We start from the raw sequence: 14,884 nt of genomic DNA on the forward strand, positions 1-14,884 counted from the left end.
GAAAAGATTAGCACAGCAGCACCATGGAGACTCTGGTAATAAAGGCACCGCACTACAACAGTATAGAGCCTGTGCTTGATTTGAGCAGGTGTTTTCCGGTGCTCGGCACTGGCACTTAATTGTCAACACTGGGACTTATGACAGCTGCCACATGGTGGTGCTTTCTGTCTAATTTAGAGATGAGCAGAACAAGTGTTTATTTTAACATAATATATATTAAAAACGACAAATAGCTGCCTCCCGAGCCTTTCTCATAGCTCTGGGAGCCTGGAATAGTCTGAATTGTTATTGGCCGCGCTGGCAGGGCAATGGGTGGAGCAAGCTGCAGTGACCTCCTGACAAGGGCTCTGGCACTTTTTTTTTCAAATTAAGCTCAGTGTAGATCTAATGGTGATGTAGGTTATGTCATTGAAGGAAAAAACTGATGAAATGAAAGGTTGTGTGCTGCAATGTTCTCTTTATCACTATGTTATGAAACCAGTGCCGCTGGATCAGCAAGTTTGGTGTACACATTAACACATCTGGACACCAGCATCCTTGCGATCCCATTGGCTGGGTGTGTGGATGACCAGCAGATTCCGGTACCAGGGCTCTCTGACGTCGAACACCCAGGGTTCCCAGTCTGCAGGGTCACTCATACCCAACAGTGGCATTACTTTTTCTTTAATTTCTTTTTATTAAACAATAAATCAACGAAGAGAGACACATCAGGTGACATATTCATAGATATTTCAAGTTTCTCCATGACTTTCCATACATCCAAAATATTATACAGTTATGACAGTGGATCAAGGGAACTTGTGCGCCTCTGCTTCCTCCTGACCCGCCAGCGCTGCACAGACATCCCCTCTGTAGTGATTCCAAGCACCAAGACCATACCCCATTTCCCTGAGCATCCCCTGGCAGAATAGACTGACCTCTCCCTAAACATACACCAGTCTAAATCCTCCATCCATTTCTCAATCCGGGGCGGCTGACTGGCTCCCCACAGTTGAGAGATATTATGCTTTCCTATCATAAACGCCAATGTTGCACATTGCTTTTTGTATGTGTTTAGGTCTGTGGCTTCCCAGACATTCAGAATGCCTCTGCGGGCCTCTGGAGTGACACTACTTGTAATCACACATACATTGTGGGAACACAGCTAGCTGTGTCGGTCTTTGCGTGCTCACAACAGTCCTTGGGCAGCCAGGGGTTACTGGGCCAGGATTGCATCCATCAGAACTCTTCAGCACTGGTGTCCTGGGGGTTAATGTTACTATTGAACCCAAGACTAAGCTTGGAATAACCCATTTAGCAGCTGATCTTCAGGGAAGTGAAGTCCAGCAGCCCACGCTTAGTCGCTTAGTCGGGAGATGCTTTGGGATACAAATTCCGAGCTCCATTTGATTTATTTATTAAAAAGGTTTTATATTGCGCGAACATGACCACATGGGGTATCACCGCTTTAAAATTTAGCAATTAAGAAAGGTACGAGGCAGTAACAGTAAACCAACAAAACACATACAATCATAACACTCTCATAGTAACTAGCGAGTCCTCAAAAGCATTGGAAGCTAGGGTTCTAAGGCAGAAGTTTCTTCATAAATATCGCTTTAACTTTCTTTTTGAAAGGGCAATCGAGGGATTCAGTCTGACTTCAGGGGGCGAGAAGTTCCATATTCTCGGGGCGATCCCTGAGAAGGCTCGATTGCAAGTTTTCCTTTTATGGAATTTCTGTGGTTTGAGCAATAATGTGCTGGCGCTTCTAGAGGATCTGGAGCCACCAGAGAGCTCCAGTTTTGGAGCGAGGTATATCGGGGTGTTAAAATGAATGGCTTTATCGGCCGTGCATGTAATTTTTAGTTGTATCCTTGCTTCATATAGGAGCCAATTTAGGGATATCAGCTCAGGAGTGATATGATTGTTACTTTTAGAGCCTCTTATGAGCCTTGCAGCACAGTTGAGAGCGTCCCTAAGTGGAGCCGGAAGTTCGCTCCTTTAGTGGGTGACTAATGTGCTTCTTCTGCATGTTCAGACTCTTGTCTAGCATTATTCCCAATGAGTTTGTGGAATCAATGATGTCTGGTGTGCCATAAGAGCTGTTAGTTGATTCATCCATTCTTCGATGACTGGTGACTGCTTGGTTGGGCGATTAAGGGGAATTCTGTTTAGGAGCGTTTAATTTCAGGTGGTTAACTGTCAACCAACTTTGTGTTTTCTATAAAACTGAGTGGAGGAACCGGGTGTTTTCAGGGGAGGAGACCTTCAGGTACAGTTGGGTGTCATCGGCATGCATGTGACACTGAATGCTGGATCATTTCAGAATTTCTGTTAAAGGCCGCATGAACAAGTTGAAGAGAGTGGGTGAGGGCGTGGACCCCTGTGGTACCCCCAAAGAGACTGGTGAGGGATGAGACAACAACTGGTTCACCTTGAATGTTTATTTCTATTGTGGAAAAATAAGGAGTAACAGTTTAGTACAGGCCCAGAACGCCCCATCCTGTGTTCTAATAGAACGATTAGGTTGTCGTGCTTAACAGTATAAAAAGCTGATGATCGGTTGAGGAGGATCAAAAGGCAGGATTAATTCAGATCAAGCATTCTTAGCATGATCAACCAAGGACAGTTAAAATTAGGGCTCCCGGTTTATGGTATATATTTTTTTTTACATTTCCGACTGTATTCATCCATATTTATTTTGTGGCCATTTTATCTGTATTTATCCATATTTATTTTGTGTTTTGCGTAAAAAATGAAGGTGTATAACTGTACATTTCCACATTCATTTAACTGATAGACGCACACTCATACTTTAATGTTTGTCGTGTTTTAGCTATTTAAGCTGCCAAATATTACATAACAATACATCTACTGGTAAATACTAGCATTATACCACAAATGTATATTGACACATGCCACTATTTAAAGAAATGCCATCCTCTTTTTTAATTTCCTATGCTATCCATCTGCTCAGCTGTTGGGCTCTAATTCATGAAAGACAGCACTGAGAGTAACTTCTAAGCAGTACACATTTCTGTATTTATCCACTTTTAAAAATAAATGCAGACAGAAAACACATTGTTTACAGTGTGTATTTATCTGTAAAAATCCATAAAAACGGAAAACAGGGAGCCTTAGTTATAATTCAATGTCCAATCAATGCCAGTTCTCTCGAAAACACAGCATTTGACTCACTTCACACACTATGAGACACTGCACCTAATATACTATAGAGGACATATTGTACCGGTCTGAATGAAACCTTTCAGATGCTCCTGGGGAGGCAGCCTCCGGTGCTACCGCAGGACCAGCCTTTTGTGCTACCGTTGGCCTGCCTCCGGTGCTACCGTGGGCCGGCCTCCGGTGCTACCGTGGGCCGGCCTCCAGTGCTACCGTGGGCCGGCCTCCGGTGCTACCGTGGGCCGGCCTTCGGTGCTACCGTGGGCCGGCCTCCGGTGCTACCGTGGGCCGGCCTCCGGGGCTACCGTGGGCCGGCCTCCGGTGCTACCGGGGGCCGGCCTCCGGTGCTACCGTGGGCCGGCCTCAGGGGCTGCCGTGGGCCGGCCTCAGGGGCTGCCGTGGGCCAGCCTCCGGGGCTACTGTGGGCCAGCCTCCGGGGCTACCGTGGGCCGGCCTCCGGTGCTACCGTGGCAAGGCCTCCGGTGGTACCGGGGGCAGCCCAGGGTCTGCTCAGTGCAGCATTTCCAGCCTCAGAGCCCATCTTCGAAGGGTCCATTATGTGGAGAGCCCCCGGGAGGTGCTGACGCGGTTGTGGACCAGTCTGTCAGAATATCTGTTCTGCTCTGCTGGCGGAGAGCCTGCCTCCCCACAAACGGGCTCCAGGGGATGCACAATACCTTTGTTGACCCAGCCCATTAGGCCGTGCCCTCATCTGCTGGCAGTCCACGCACTGCTCACCATGGTGTGCACCGTGAAGGGTTGAATTGGGATTAAAAATCGGCCGAGGCACGCATAAAAAAAATCGGCCCACATTTGCATAATGCCTTCCCTCAAATCACTGCTTCAGCGTAATTTTACATAAAAGGGGGGCGGGGGAGGGGGGGTGATATGCACGCATCAGTTTACACTAGTGAAACACCCCTGAAAACAAGTGAGGCCACTTCTGCTCAGGCCCCCTGACCCGCTCAGCATGCCTACATTAATGTGAGGTCCAGCAAGAGAAAAGGGGTGACACCTCTACCTTGTGCTTCTATACGGGAGGTAATGAGCGCCCATCTCTCTTCAGAAAGGCCACTTAGACACCCACTGGCCCGCTGTCGAACAACAGAGACACTGCCCAAATCAGCCCCAGGCTGCTCAAAAGCAGCCCTCATGTGTAACTCGGACCCCGGCCCCTCGGGCATTGCCCGAATGCCCACGTTACCAATCCGACGCTGTGTGCACGGCATGGTGTAAGCGTGAGGAGCGGGACCCTGCCACAGCCCTGTAGATTGGTGCACAAAAGTCTGTCTTTGGCACCAGTGCCAGGGGGTTAGAGGCAGTGCCAGTAGAGCAGACTGTGTGGAGTAGGGGTCTGCTCCCCTGGGGTTCTTCCATGGGCCTAAACATAAAACCCGCCCCTGGTGGTCTCGTTAGTACTTCACTTCTGGGTACCAGCCTCCGGTTTGATGTTCTTGTTTGTGCACTGTGCTCTGGGTTTCTTTCGCGCCTTGTGGCTTCTTGGCGCTTCGTTACGCCAAAGAACTCAGCCGGGCACACAGGTCTGCTCACACTGGCGTGTCACTTTGGGAACCGTGGGCACAGGGCTTTAAGTGGGCCGGGTCTCAGCACCAGCAGTTCTTCAAAGTAGGTGCCGAAATGGGTCCCTACCGGGCTCTCCATTTTACCTCCAGGATGGAAAAAATAGATGCGCTGTTCGATAGCACCACCCGCCTCTGCTGTTGATGTAACTTCAAAGAGACTCATTTTTCAGCTTTGCATAGCGCAAACCTGGAGCAAACATAAGCACCAGTTACATTACACAAGGACACAATCATGTTTTGAATCAGAGGATGGTGAGCCGATGTGAGGCTCGAAGCTGCTTTCTCAGCATGAAGTCAGCAGCTCAAGCCTTACGCCGCAACCTCGCCTAGAAGAAGGAAAGCTTTTCCAATATTCCATACAACGAATTCATAGTCGTTGCTTATTTATCTTTTGGAATGTACAACTATTGACAAAGCCAATAGTTCTGGCCTGTTGTAGGTGTAATGTTACTTGCTATATTCTAGATCCCTATAAATGGACAGAAACAGCAAAATACCAGTGGGACGGCGCACTATGCGAAGTACAGATTGTTGTGGTTTATGCCACGCCCTATGAGAGACCCCCCACCCCGCGATTTGTCATTCCACTTAAAGCCCTGCGTGGGCGCATCCGCGCAGGCGGTGCCGGCCCATCCATCCCTGCATCTTCCTCCACGTCCTAACATCGTCTTCCTCCTAAGGGCACCTCCAGAGCAGTCAGCCAGCTCGCTCCCGGAAGCCCATTTCAAGCCCTGCCGTGCTATGAAGCCCTCAGCTGTCGGTGCACAGACAGCGCTATGACTGACGGCCTCAGCGCGTCGTCAGCGCACAGGAGCGCAGCGGTTCTGTCATCGCCGGCCTGGAAGGTTCAAGTTCACTGTTCTTGGTACTCACCAGCGCGGTGAACGCACAGACCCAAGAGCCGCGGCGCCAAACAAGTGAAACATGTGAGGTATTAAAGTAGCTCGTCCGAGACTTCTGTCTGAGGTCAGGGTGCAGCGCATGAGGGCTCCCCATACCCCGGCGCTCCTCCAGGGGCCACGGGCGGCTATTACACATCACACAAAGACGACATGCGGATGCGCCTTCCAGTCCAATCCGTCATGTACGGTAATTATCGCCCAGAGGCCGGGCCGTGCTTCAAGCTGCTGGATATGAAATGGGGGTGATGTGCAGGCGGCGTGACGCGCGCCCGTGAGTGATGGTGACAGCTCACAGATTCATGGCCGTGCAAGGCACTAATCGGGTGTTTGTACACCCCGTTCCGAGCATGGGCCTTCCTAGAGCTCGGCTCTTTGTCTTCATCTGATCGCTGTTTGCTTTCCCATCTCCGGGCCCAGATGTGAACCGACTGGTTCCATGTCAGGCCCCAGGCACGCAGGGCTCCAAAGCAAACACGAAAAGTACAAAATATAGCAACAGCGGCATGAAACATCGGGGAGGTGGGGGCGAGGGGGACACACCTCTGTGCCGCCGGAGAGACAGCCAGGGTTATGCATGCACTGGAAGAGACATCTGCGCCACACGCATGCGCACAAGGTGCTCTGTGGTTCATGGAAGATACTGCTATCAATCCAAGGGGTCCAACATCGGCATGTACCATCGGTGAGGTGGGGGCACGCCTCTCTGTGCGGCCCGGACAGACAGCTAGAGCTGTAGAGCTGTGTATGTACCCGAAGAGACAAGAAGACAGAGAACATACACTCCCCTCACGGGACATGCATGGCATTCAATAGAGCCAAAGCCACAAATATGAAAATATCCCGGATGATCTTAAAGTGAAGAAGGATCCAAAAACGAACCTTCTCTTCTGAAAAAACAGAAATCTTCTCAACCATGTAAGACAGAGCCGCAAACAGCCCAAAGGGAAACGCTCAGCCGCTGCATCTCGTATACGCTCAGAGCAGAGCTCACGGGACAACCATGCTCCACAATTGAATATAAGAATAAATAACACCTCAAACAAGCATTTGCAATGCAATCGGTCTCGCATTAGGAAAGTTTGAGCTATTGGTTTTGTGAATGACAATTTTTTTATTTATGTGTTGGTTTTGAAAATAGCTAAATTAATAGCTTCGTCATTTACAATGCCAATAGTTATAACTTTCGGAAATGTGACACCTATAACCTGGGATTGCACTGACTGATGCTGTGGTGGTGCTGAGTGATGCTGTGGTGGTGCTGAGTGATGCTGTGGTGGTGCTGAGTGGTGCTGTGGTGGTGCTGAGTGATGCTGTGGTGGTGCCGAGTGGTGCTGTGGTGATGCCGAGTGGTGCTGTGGTGATGCCGAGTTGTGCTGTGGTGGGGCTGAGTGATACTGTGGTGGTGCTGAGGGATGCTGTGGTGGTGCTGAGGTGGTGCTGAGTGATACTGTGGTGGTACAGAGTGGTGCTGTGGTGGTGCTGAGTGGTGCTGTGGTGGTGCTGAGTGATGCTGTGGTGATGCCGAGTGGTGCTGAGTGGTGCTGTGGTGGTGCTGAGTGGTGCTGTGGTGGAGCTGAGTGGTGCTGTGGTGGTGCTGAGTGGTGCTGTGTAGTGCTGTGGTGGTGCTTAGTGGTGCGTTGCTTCTAAGAGACCTAAAAAGGAGGCAAGGGCAACACAGCAGGTATACGAAGGTCTAGTGACACCTTGGTAGTCAGGAGGCGCTTAGGGTTAATAGTACTGTCGTCAGGCCTTGAGTTGTACTCGAGAGAGCAAACTATGGCCCAGGCAGTATTACCACTGTTACGTTCGGTCCATTTGGAAAAGAATGCAGGCTGCGCAGTTTCCAAGTGCTTAAACTACCGGTATTTCCTCGAAAGTGTGTTCTAGTACTGGGTGTTCTGGGGGGGAGGTGGATGAGGCGCTATACAGGGCGCAAAGACTGCGCGTTATGCAGAGGGCCGTGGGGGCGGGTGATATGAAGGACACACTGGGAAGCTGATGCAGTCCTGTGGGTGGGGGACGTTTTATGTATTGTTATACAGCGTGGACTTTACCCGAAGGTGTCAAAGGCTTCACAATATGAACAGACAATTGTGAGCAGCAAAAAAAAAAAGTACCAAACAGTGCATTACAGGAGGAGAAAGGACATGTGTGCAGGTTACAACAGCGAACAAAGTACCAGTAGAGGCATAATGCTGCAATAAATGGCAGACACTGCAACACAACAATAAACGTTACATAGGCAATGGTGGCACGTGTGAAAGTATCGAAAGGAAATAAAATGTAAGACGTAGCAAACATGTATGGCAATGGCACGAGTAATGTGCCCATGGGGGCACATAGCTCGGCAGGAAATGGAGCGTGGAGCTGCCGACGCGGTCGTAGACTACTTTGCGCAGGATCAGTGGTGGAGGGAGGGGACTGGTGCGTGGTTGGAGGGGCGTCATGCAGGGGCCTTCATCATTCTAGGGCCAGTTGGTATGGGGATTCAGTGCTGCGGGCGCTGAAGGGACACAGCGGGGGGCCGGGCGCTGGTGGTAAGGGTGATGGCAGTGGAGGATGCGGGGATGGCCAAGGGCGTTGGGGGAGGGGGCCGCACATACAACTGCCCTCGGTTGAGGCACTGGTGGGAGCGTGGCTGGGCGGTCTAGAGGGGAGGATGGATCCTGTCATTTAAGGCGACAGAGTGCGCTAGGAAAAAGGGGTGCGGAATGCATAGCGGGCTTGTGATGGCCTTCTTGGAGTGGGACAGGCGCGGGTCGGAAAAGAGATGGGCTTCATGTCCAAAGCAGAATTGATGGTTAGGCACTAGAAGGACCCAGCGCTGTGTGTCCTAATTATTCCAATTGGCGTATGAGTCACTATCCAGCACCTCTCACTGCATCACACTGATGAGCTGGTGCACCGTGCAGTTCAGGCCACGACCCACAGGGTCACCCAATCGACTTCAGCCACGCCACAGAGCTTCAATGGACGGACCACAGCTGCGTCTACTTCACCTTCAAGAAAACAACGACCCACCACCACCAGCAACAGGCCGCCCGCAGAAGCTGGAACAAGATCACAGCAGACCAGCTCGCCACCTCCCTGAGCCAGCACCCTCCTGCCAGCTCAGCGAACCCCAGCCAGGCCGCCGACAACCTCACGAAGTGGATCAGCAACTGCGCGGACGAACTCGCCCCACTGAGGACCCCGCCCAGCAGACCCGGCAGCAAGAAAGCCCCATGGTTCACCGACGAACTCAAGAGCTCCAAGAAGAACTGCCGAGCCCTCGAGAAAGTCTGGAGAAGGGAACCGACACCGGACAACAGGACCTCCTTCAAACTTGCCACCCGGAAACACCACCAGCTGATCCGCGCCGCCAAGAAAACAGCATTCAAGGACCGGTTGGACAACAACGCACACAACTGCAAGGAACTCTTCAACATCGTCAAAGAGCTTTCCAACCCCAGCGCAGGAAACAACGACATCACCCCATCGCAAGACCTCTGCAACTCCCTGGCTTCATACTTCCACAACAAGATCGCGGACATACACAACAGCTTCAACAACCAACCAACGCACACCATGACCGAACAACCACCCCCCACCACCATCCTCCACGCCTGGACCCCGATCAGCACCGAAGACACCATCCGCACGATGAACTCCATCCACTCCGGATCACCGACCGACCCCTGCCCTCACCACGTCTTCAACAAGGCCGACGCTGTCATCGCACCCCACCTGCGAGACATCATCAACACATCCTTCGACACCACCATCTTCCCCGAGAGCTGGAAACACGCCGAACTCAGCGCTCTACTCAAGAAACCAACAGCGGACCCCACCGACCTCAAGAATTACCGCCCCATCTCGCTCCTCCCGTTTCCAGCCAAAGTCATCGAGAAGACCGTCAACAAGCAGATGGCCGCTTTCCTCGAGACGAACGGATCCCTCGACCCCTCACAGTCCGGCTTCCGAGCCAACCACAGCACCGAGACCGCCCTCATCGACGCCACCGATGACATCCGAGCCCTGATGGACAACGGAGAAACAGCGGCCCTCATCCTCCTAGACCTCTCCGCGGCATTCGACACGGTCTGCCACCGCACCCTAGTACGGCGCCTCAGCAACGTCGGAATCCAGGACAAGGCGCTGGAATGGATCATCTCCTTCCTCGACGGGAGAACACAGAGAGTCCGCCTACCACCGTACAAGTCAGAGGCCACCGAAGTCATCTGTGGCGTCCCCCAAGGATCATCTCTGAGCCCCACCCTCTTCAACGTCTACATGAGCCCCCTCGCGGCCATCGTACGCAAACACAACCTCAGCATAATCTCCTACGCCGACGACACCCAGCTGATCCTCTCCCTGACCAACGACCCCGCCGCCGCCAGAGCCAACCTGCACGAAGGGATGAAAGAGGTAGCCGAGTGGATGACGACCAGCCGCCTGAAACTGAACTCGGACAAGACGGAGGTCCTCATCCTGGGCTCTTCTCCCTCCGCCTTGGACGACTCCTGGTGGCCTCCCGCCCTGGGCACCGCACCCAAACCGACAGACCATGCACGCAACCTGGGCTTCATCCTGGACTCCTCCCTCTCCATGACCAGGCAAGTCAACAACGTCTCCTCGGCATGCTTCAACATCCTACGCATGCTACGGAAGATCTTCTGGTGGATCCCCACCGAGACCAGGAAGACCGTCACCCAGGCCCTCGTCACCAGCCGACTGGACTACGGCAACGCCCTCTACGCCGGTACCACCGCCAAGCTCCAGAAGAGACTCCAGCGGATCCAGAACGCCTCAGCCAGACTCATCCTCGACATCCCACGAACCAGCCACATCTCCGGACATCTGAGAGACCTTCACTGGCTCCCCGTCAACAAAAGAATCACCTTCCGCCTCCTCACCCACGCACACAAAGCCCTACACGACCAAGGCCCGAGCTACCTCAACAGCCGAGTCAACTTCTACGCTCCCAAACGCCACCTCCGATCAGCCAACCACGCCCTCGCCGCCGTCCCCCGCATCCGAAGAGCGACTACAGGAGGAAGGTCCTTCTCCTACCTGGCCGCCAAGACCTGGAACTCCCTCCCGACCGACCTGCGCCTGACCCAAGACCACCTCTCCTTCAGGAAGAAGCTGAAGACCTGGCTGTTCGAGCAGTAGCGGCTCCCCCCCCCCCCAGCGCCTTGAGACCCTACGGGTATGTAGCGCGCTTTATAAGTGTCACTGATTGATTGATTGAATTGAAGTTACATATGCCAGCCCTCTTCCCCCAGTACTTAAATGACTCATGCAGAGGGCACAGCTCGAATTTGCGTGTCCCCCGCTTGGCCGCAGCTTGAAGAAGAGACCACGTGGCCTGCTTCCAACCTTCCTTGGTGCTGAGATCAGGTTCGGTTGGAAGCAGGCCACATGGTCTCTTCTTCAAGAGCCGCCAGTCCCCCCTCGGGTCACATCCTTCACATTCCCCCCACAGCTCCAGGCGGAGGCTCATCAGCTCGTGCCCAGCTCCAATGAGGCGGGCATGTGGTTTCCGAGCCTCAATAGGTGCACTGTGGTTCAAAAAACTCGCCAGTTTGTGTTTTTATTCATCCTTCGAGGTTATATGCTGCGTCGTGTCAGTTTTTTGTGTGTCTCTTCACGGCAGGTTCTGGAAGTTCGGGAGCTTCAGGTCATGGGGCGGGACTTCTGCTTTGGGCGGGACTTTCGCTTTTTGCGGGAAGCCCGGCCCACGGAGAGCAGCAGTGACTTTGGGCTCCCAGGCATGAGGGAAGCCCCGCATGTGGTGATGCAGCGGAGAAAACACTAGGGGAGTGGAGAGCCTGTAGAGCGCAGCGAGGCGAGGCGACAAAAGAGCACGGTGAGTGGAGGGGGGATATGTGTGATGTCTGTGTGTGTGCGCGTGAGCCCGTGAGTGGTGGGGGTGGGGGGTGCATGCGTGGCTGTGTGTATGCGCTTGAGCCCGTGGTGGGGGGGTACGTGTGTGTAGCTGTGCGTGTGTATGTGTGTGTTTGCGCACTTCAGGGAATCTGAGGCAGGAGATGTGCACGGCGCCGGCCTGGACGTGCGCGTCCACAGACACCAATCGCTGCGCGTGCCCGACCCCTGTCTCAGATTCCCAGGAGACTGGAAACATTAGATACTTCGCTGGACGCAATGCTTCGCATTGCTTTCTCCAGCTCGACCTAAAAACGGAGGAAACTTAAGTATTCAGAAGAATACAATTAATAATAATAAATAATTCCTATTTGTAAAGCGTGAACATATCACTACTTAAATTGGGGAGATTAAGTGAGCTATTGCCCAGAAGTCACATGATGCCGAGCTGAGCTGCCGCTGGTGTTGGGGATCGAACCGTGAGCCTCTCCGCAGTCACCCGCTCTGGTCACTGTGCAAATTATCCAACGTAAAAGCTATCTGTGCACCACTTGAATTCAATGAAAAGTGCACTCTGCCAAAGTAATAAAAAGGACTGCGTTGGACAAACCAGAGACCAAAATTACCCTGAAGTGGAAATTAAGAGTATACACACAAAAAACAAGTATACAAGGTTTCAAAATTGGCAAAGGTACATGATCTATATGAATTGCTGTTAGTCAACAGCAAAGCACATCAGCATACTGAACTGCTCTGAAGAAACATGTTCAAAGGTAAACTCCCTAACTGGAAGATACATCACCTATAAGTTACCTCGAGCACGAATCCCATTTTCAGAGGGGAAAAAGGAAAAAACATACCTCAGATATTCTTTACCACATAAACTGTTAAAGAAAGTATTGAAACAATCACATTTGCTACTCGCCAAGAACACCAATCTGGTGTAACTAAAAGGCGGGCATAAAAATGCCCTAATAAGGCTAGTCCCTTGAAAAAATAAAAATCCTGTATCACCTATACAACACAAGAGACAACGAAAGAACATACAAACAGAGAAGGGGAAATTAAGACTCTGTTTCACTTCGCCTATCACAAGAGTGCCTTTATACTGAGCCGGCCTGGGCCCCAAAAAGATGGGTGCAATCAAAGTGCATATCGCCCAAAGTCGCCTGGACAACCTCTGAAAAACCTGAAGTTCTTAACCATGTACAACGCTGCATGCCACCCAAGATGACATAGCCCGATCTACTGAATCAGTAGTATCCAGGGCTCAGGCATTTATTAGCTTAGCTGCCTGATACCATCTCAAATCAGCTGCTTAATATCAGAACAGAGGTTATCTGGAAGTGATGGTAACAGTCTGCCAAGAAGCCCATAAAGCGTGGGAAAGACGCCCAAGAACACAAGATGCGTTTATGAACCTCAAAGCAGAACTAGCAGAAGAACAGATGTGCTTGCCACATGCATATTGACTCCTAGACTCTCTATTCAATGGAGTCTTATGTGAAGAATCCATCTTCTGTGAAGCTGTAGCAACCTGAACTACCAGAGTACGAGTGGCAGGGTGCCTGAGGAGACAGTTACACACACTAGTCCCAGACCTTGCTGGGGATGAGAACTAGAGGCATGGGGCCGAGGGACTAGCCAGCCTCCAATACCACATGTATACACAAAATGAGACTGTCCCTAGTACGGACTCCTACCAATTCCTACAGGGTTTCCTCGAGATGCGTCACCAGTGGGGGCATCTCATAAAAAATAACGGACTGGCCTCACACACCGCCCGGTGTCATGCTTCATCATCGGCTATACTCGCCCTCAGGACCAAAAGGGTTTCTAAACATGGGTTCAACCTTTCTACACGTAGTGCAAAAGGAGCTGCCACTAAAGGGTTGGGGTAGTGAAAATCAAACTCCCCGGTCAGTGTAGTACTAGTGCGAGCGTTTCCTGGATAACTATCCTACTTACTCCATGGGAGGTCGAGGGTGGAAGGGCCTACTGTAGCATTTGTCTACTTAAGCGCCTCCAGCAGTCCCATCTACGATTGTCCACTTCACCAGAGGTGTAGATGGAACTGCTGGAAGCTGTGAGCCGAAAGCTGCTAGCCGAAATGTATTTATCATTGCCGGTAATAACTTCACGTAGATGTTGAAAAGCATGGGTGAGATGATAAAGCCTTGAGGGACCCCTGCTTTTGTAAAGTACGGTTTGGGTGAGACAGGGGGCACTTGGATGACATTTGTCCTGTTTTGATGGTAGAATGTGATCCACTCGAGTTATCCTGTTGAACAAGTTACTTACCTTCGGTAACGATATATCTGTAAGAAACAGTAGTTAGTATTAGATTCCTTACCTTAGAATATCCCCAGGCGTCAGTCTGGATCCGGAAACTTTTGCGTAGCAGTACCCCTGCGCGTCGGTAGGCGTCGTCTGCAGGCGTCCCCTGCGGCTCCGCGTCCGTCGTCGGCGTTGTGCGCCGTGATGACGTCGCTGGAGTATATAGACGCCGCCTCCGCGCACTGACGTCAGTTCTTTGCACACAGCATTTCCGCGCCAGAACACGCAGAGCCATGTGAGAACCAACACTGGTGCCATTTGAAACTAGGGCCCTGAAAGGGATGTCCTTAACCCTAGGTATCAGTTCGCAGAACGGGGAGGATGGGTGGGGCGGTAAGGAATCTAATACTAACTACTGTTTCTTACAGATATATCGTTACCGAAGGTAAGTAACTTGTTCATCTGAAAGAAACAGGTTAGTATTAGATTCCTTACCTTAGAATAGATACCCCAGCAATACCAACCCCGGAGGTGGGTCTGCGAACCAATACAATCCTACACCAGAAAGTCCTGGAGGACAGAACGGCCAAAGAAGCCATCCCTCCGGACTTGACTGTGCAGGCAGTAGTGCCTCGCAAAGGTGTGCAGCGAGGCCCACGTAGCCGCCTGGCAAATGTCCTGCAAGGGGACTCCCCGGCCCAGGGCAGTAGTAGCCGCCATGGCCCGAGTGGAATGGGCCCTCAGCCCAACAGGAGGCTCCTTCCGAGCCAAAGAGTAGCACGCTTTGATGCACAGAACGACCCACCGAGAGATGGTCCGTTTATGTACCGCCCGTCCCTTCTTCGCACCCACGTAGCCAACAAACAGTTGGTCATCCACCCGGAACTGGCGTGTGCGATCCATATAAAATGAAAGCGCACGTTTTGGGTCCAGACGATGGAGCCGCTCTTCATCCTTTGAAGGCTGTGGAGGCGGGAAGAAGGAAGGGAGGGTGATGGACTGCCCGATGTGAAAAGCAGAGACGACTTTGGGCAGGAAAGAAGGTCTAGTCCTCAGAACCACCTTGTCTGGATGAATGGACATTAAAGGAGG

At 51.8% G+C, this 14,884-nt stretch overlaps 1 protein-coding gene across 1 annotated transcript in view; it reads right to left on the reverse strand.

The window, feature by feature from the left end:
- TXNRD2 (thioredoxin reductase 2) overlaps positions 1–14,884 on the reverse strand; it is a 342,307-nt gene that overhangs the window by 156,477 nt on the left and 170,946 nt on the right. The window lies entirely within an intron of this gene.

This window comes from Lissotriton vulgaris, chromosome 11, assembly GCF_964263255.1.
Source record: "Lissotriton vulgaris chromosome 11, aLisVul1.2, whole genome shotgun sequence".
NCBI lineage: Eukaryota > Metazoa > Chordata > Amphibia > Caudata > Salamandridae > Lissotriton > Lissotriton vulgaris.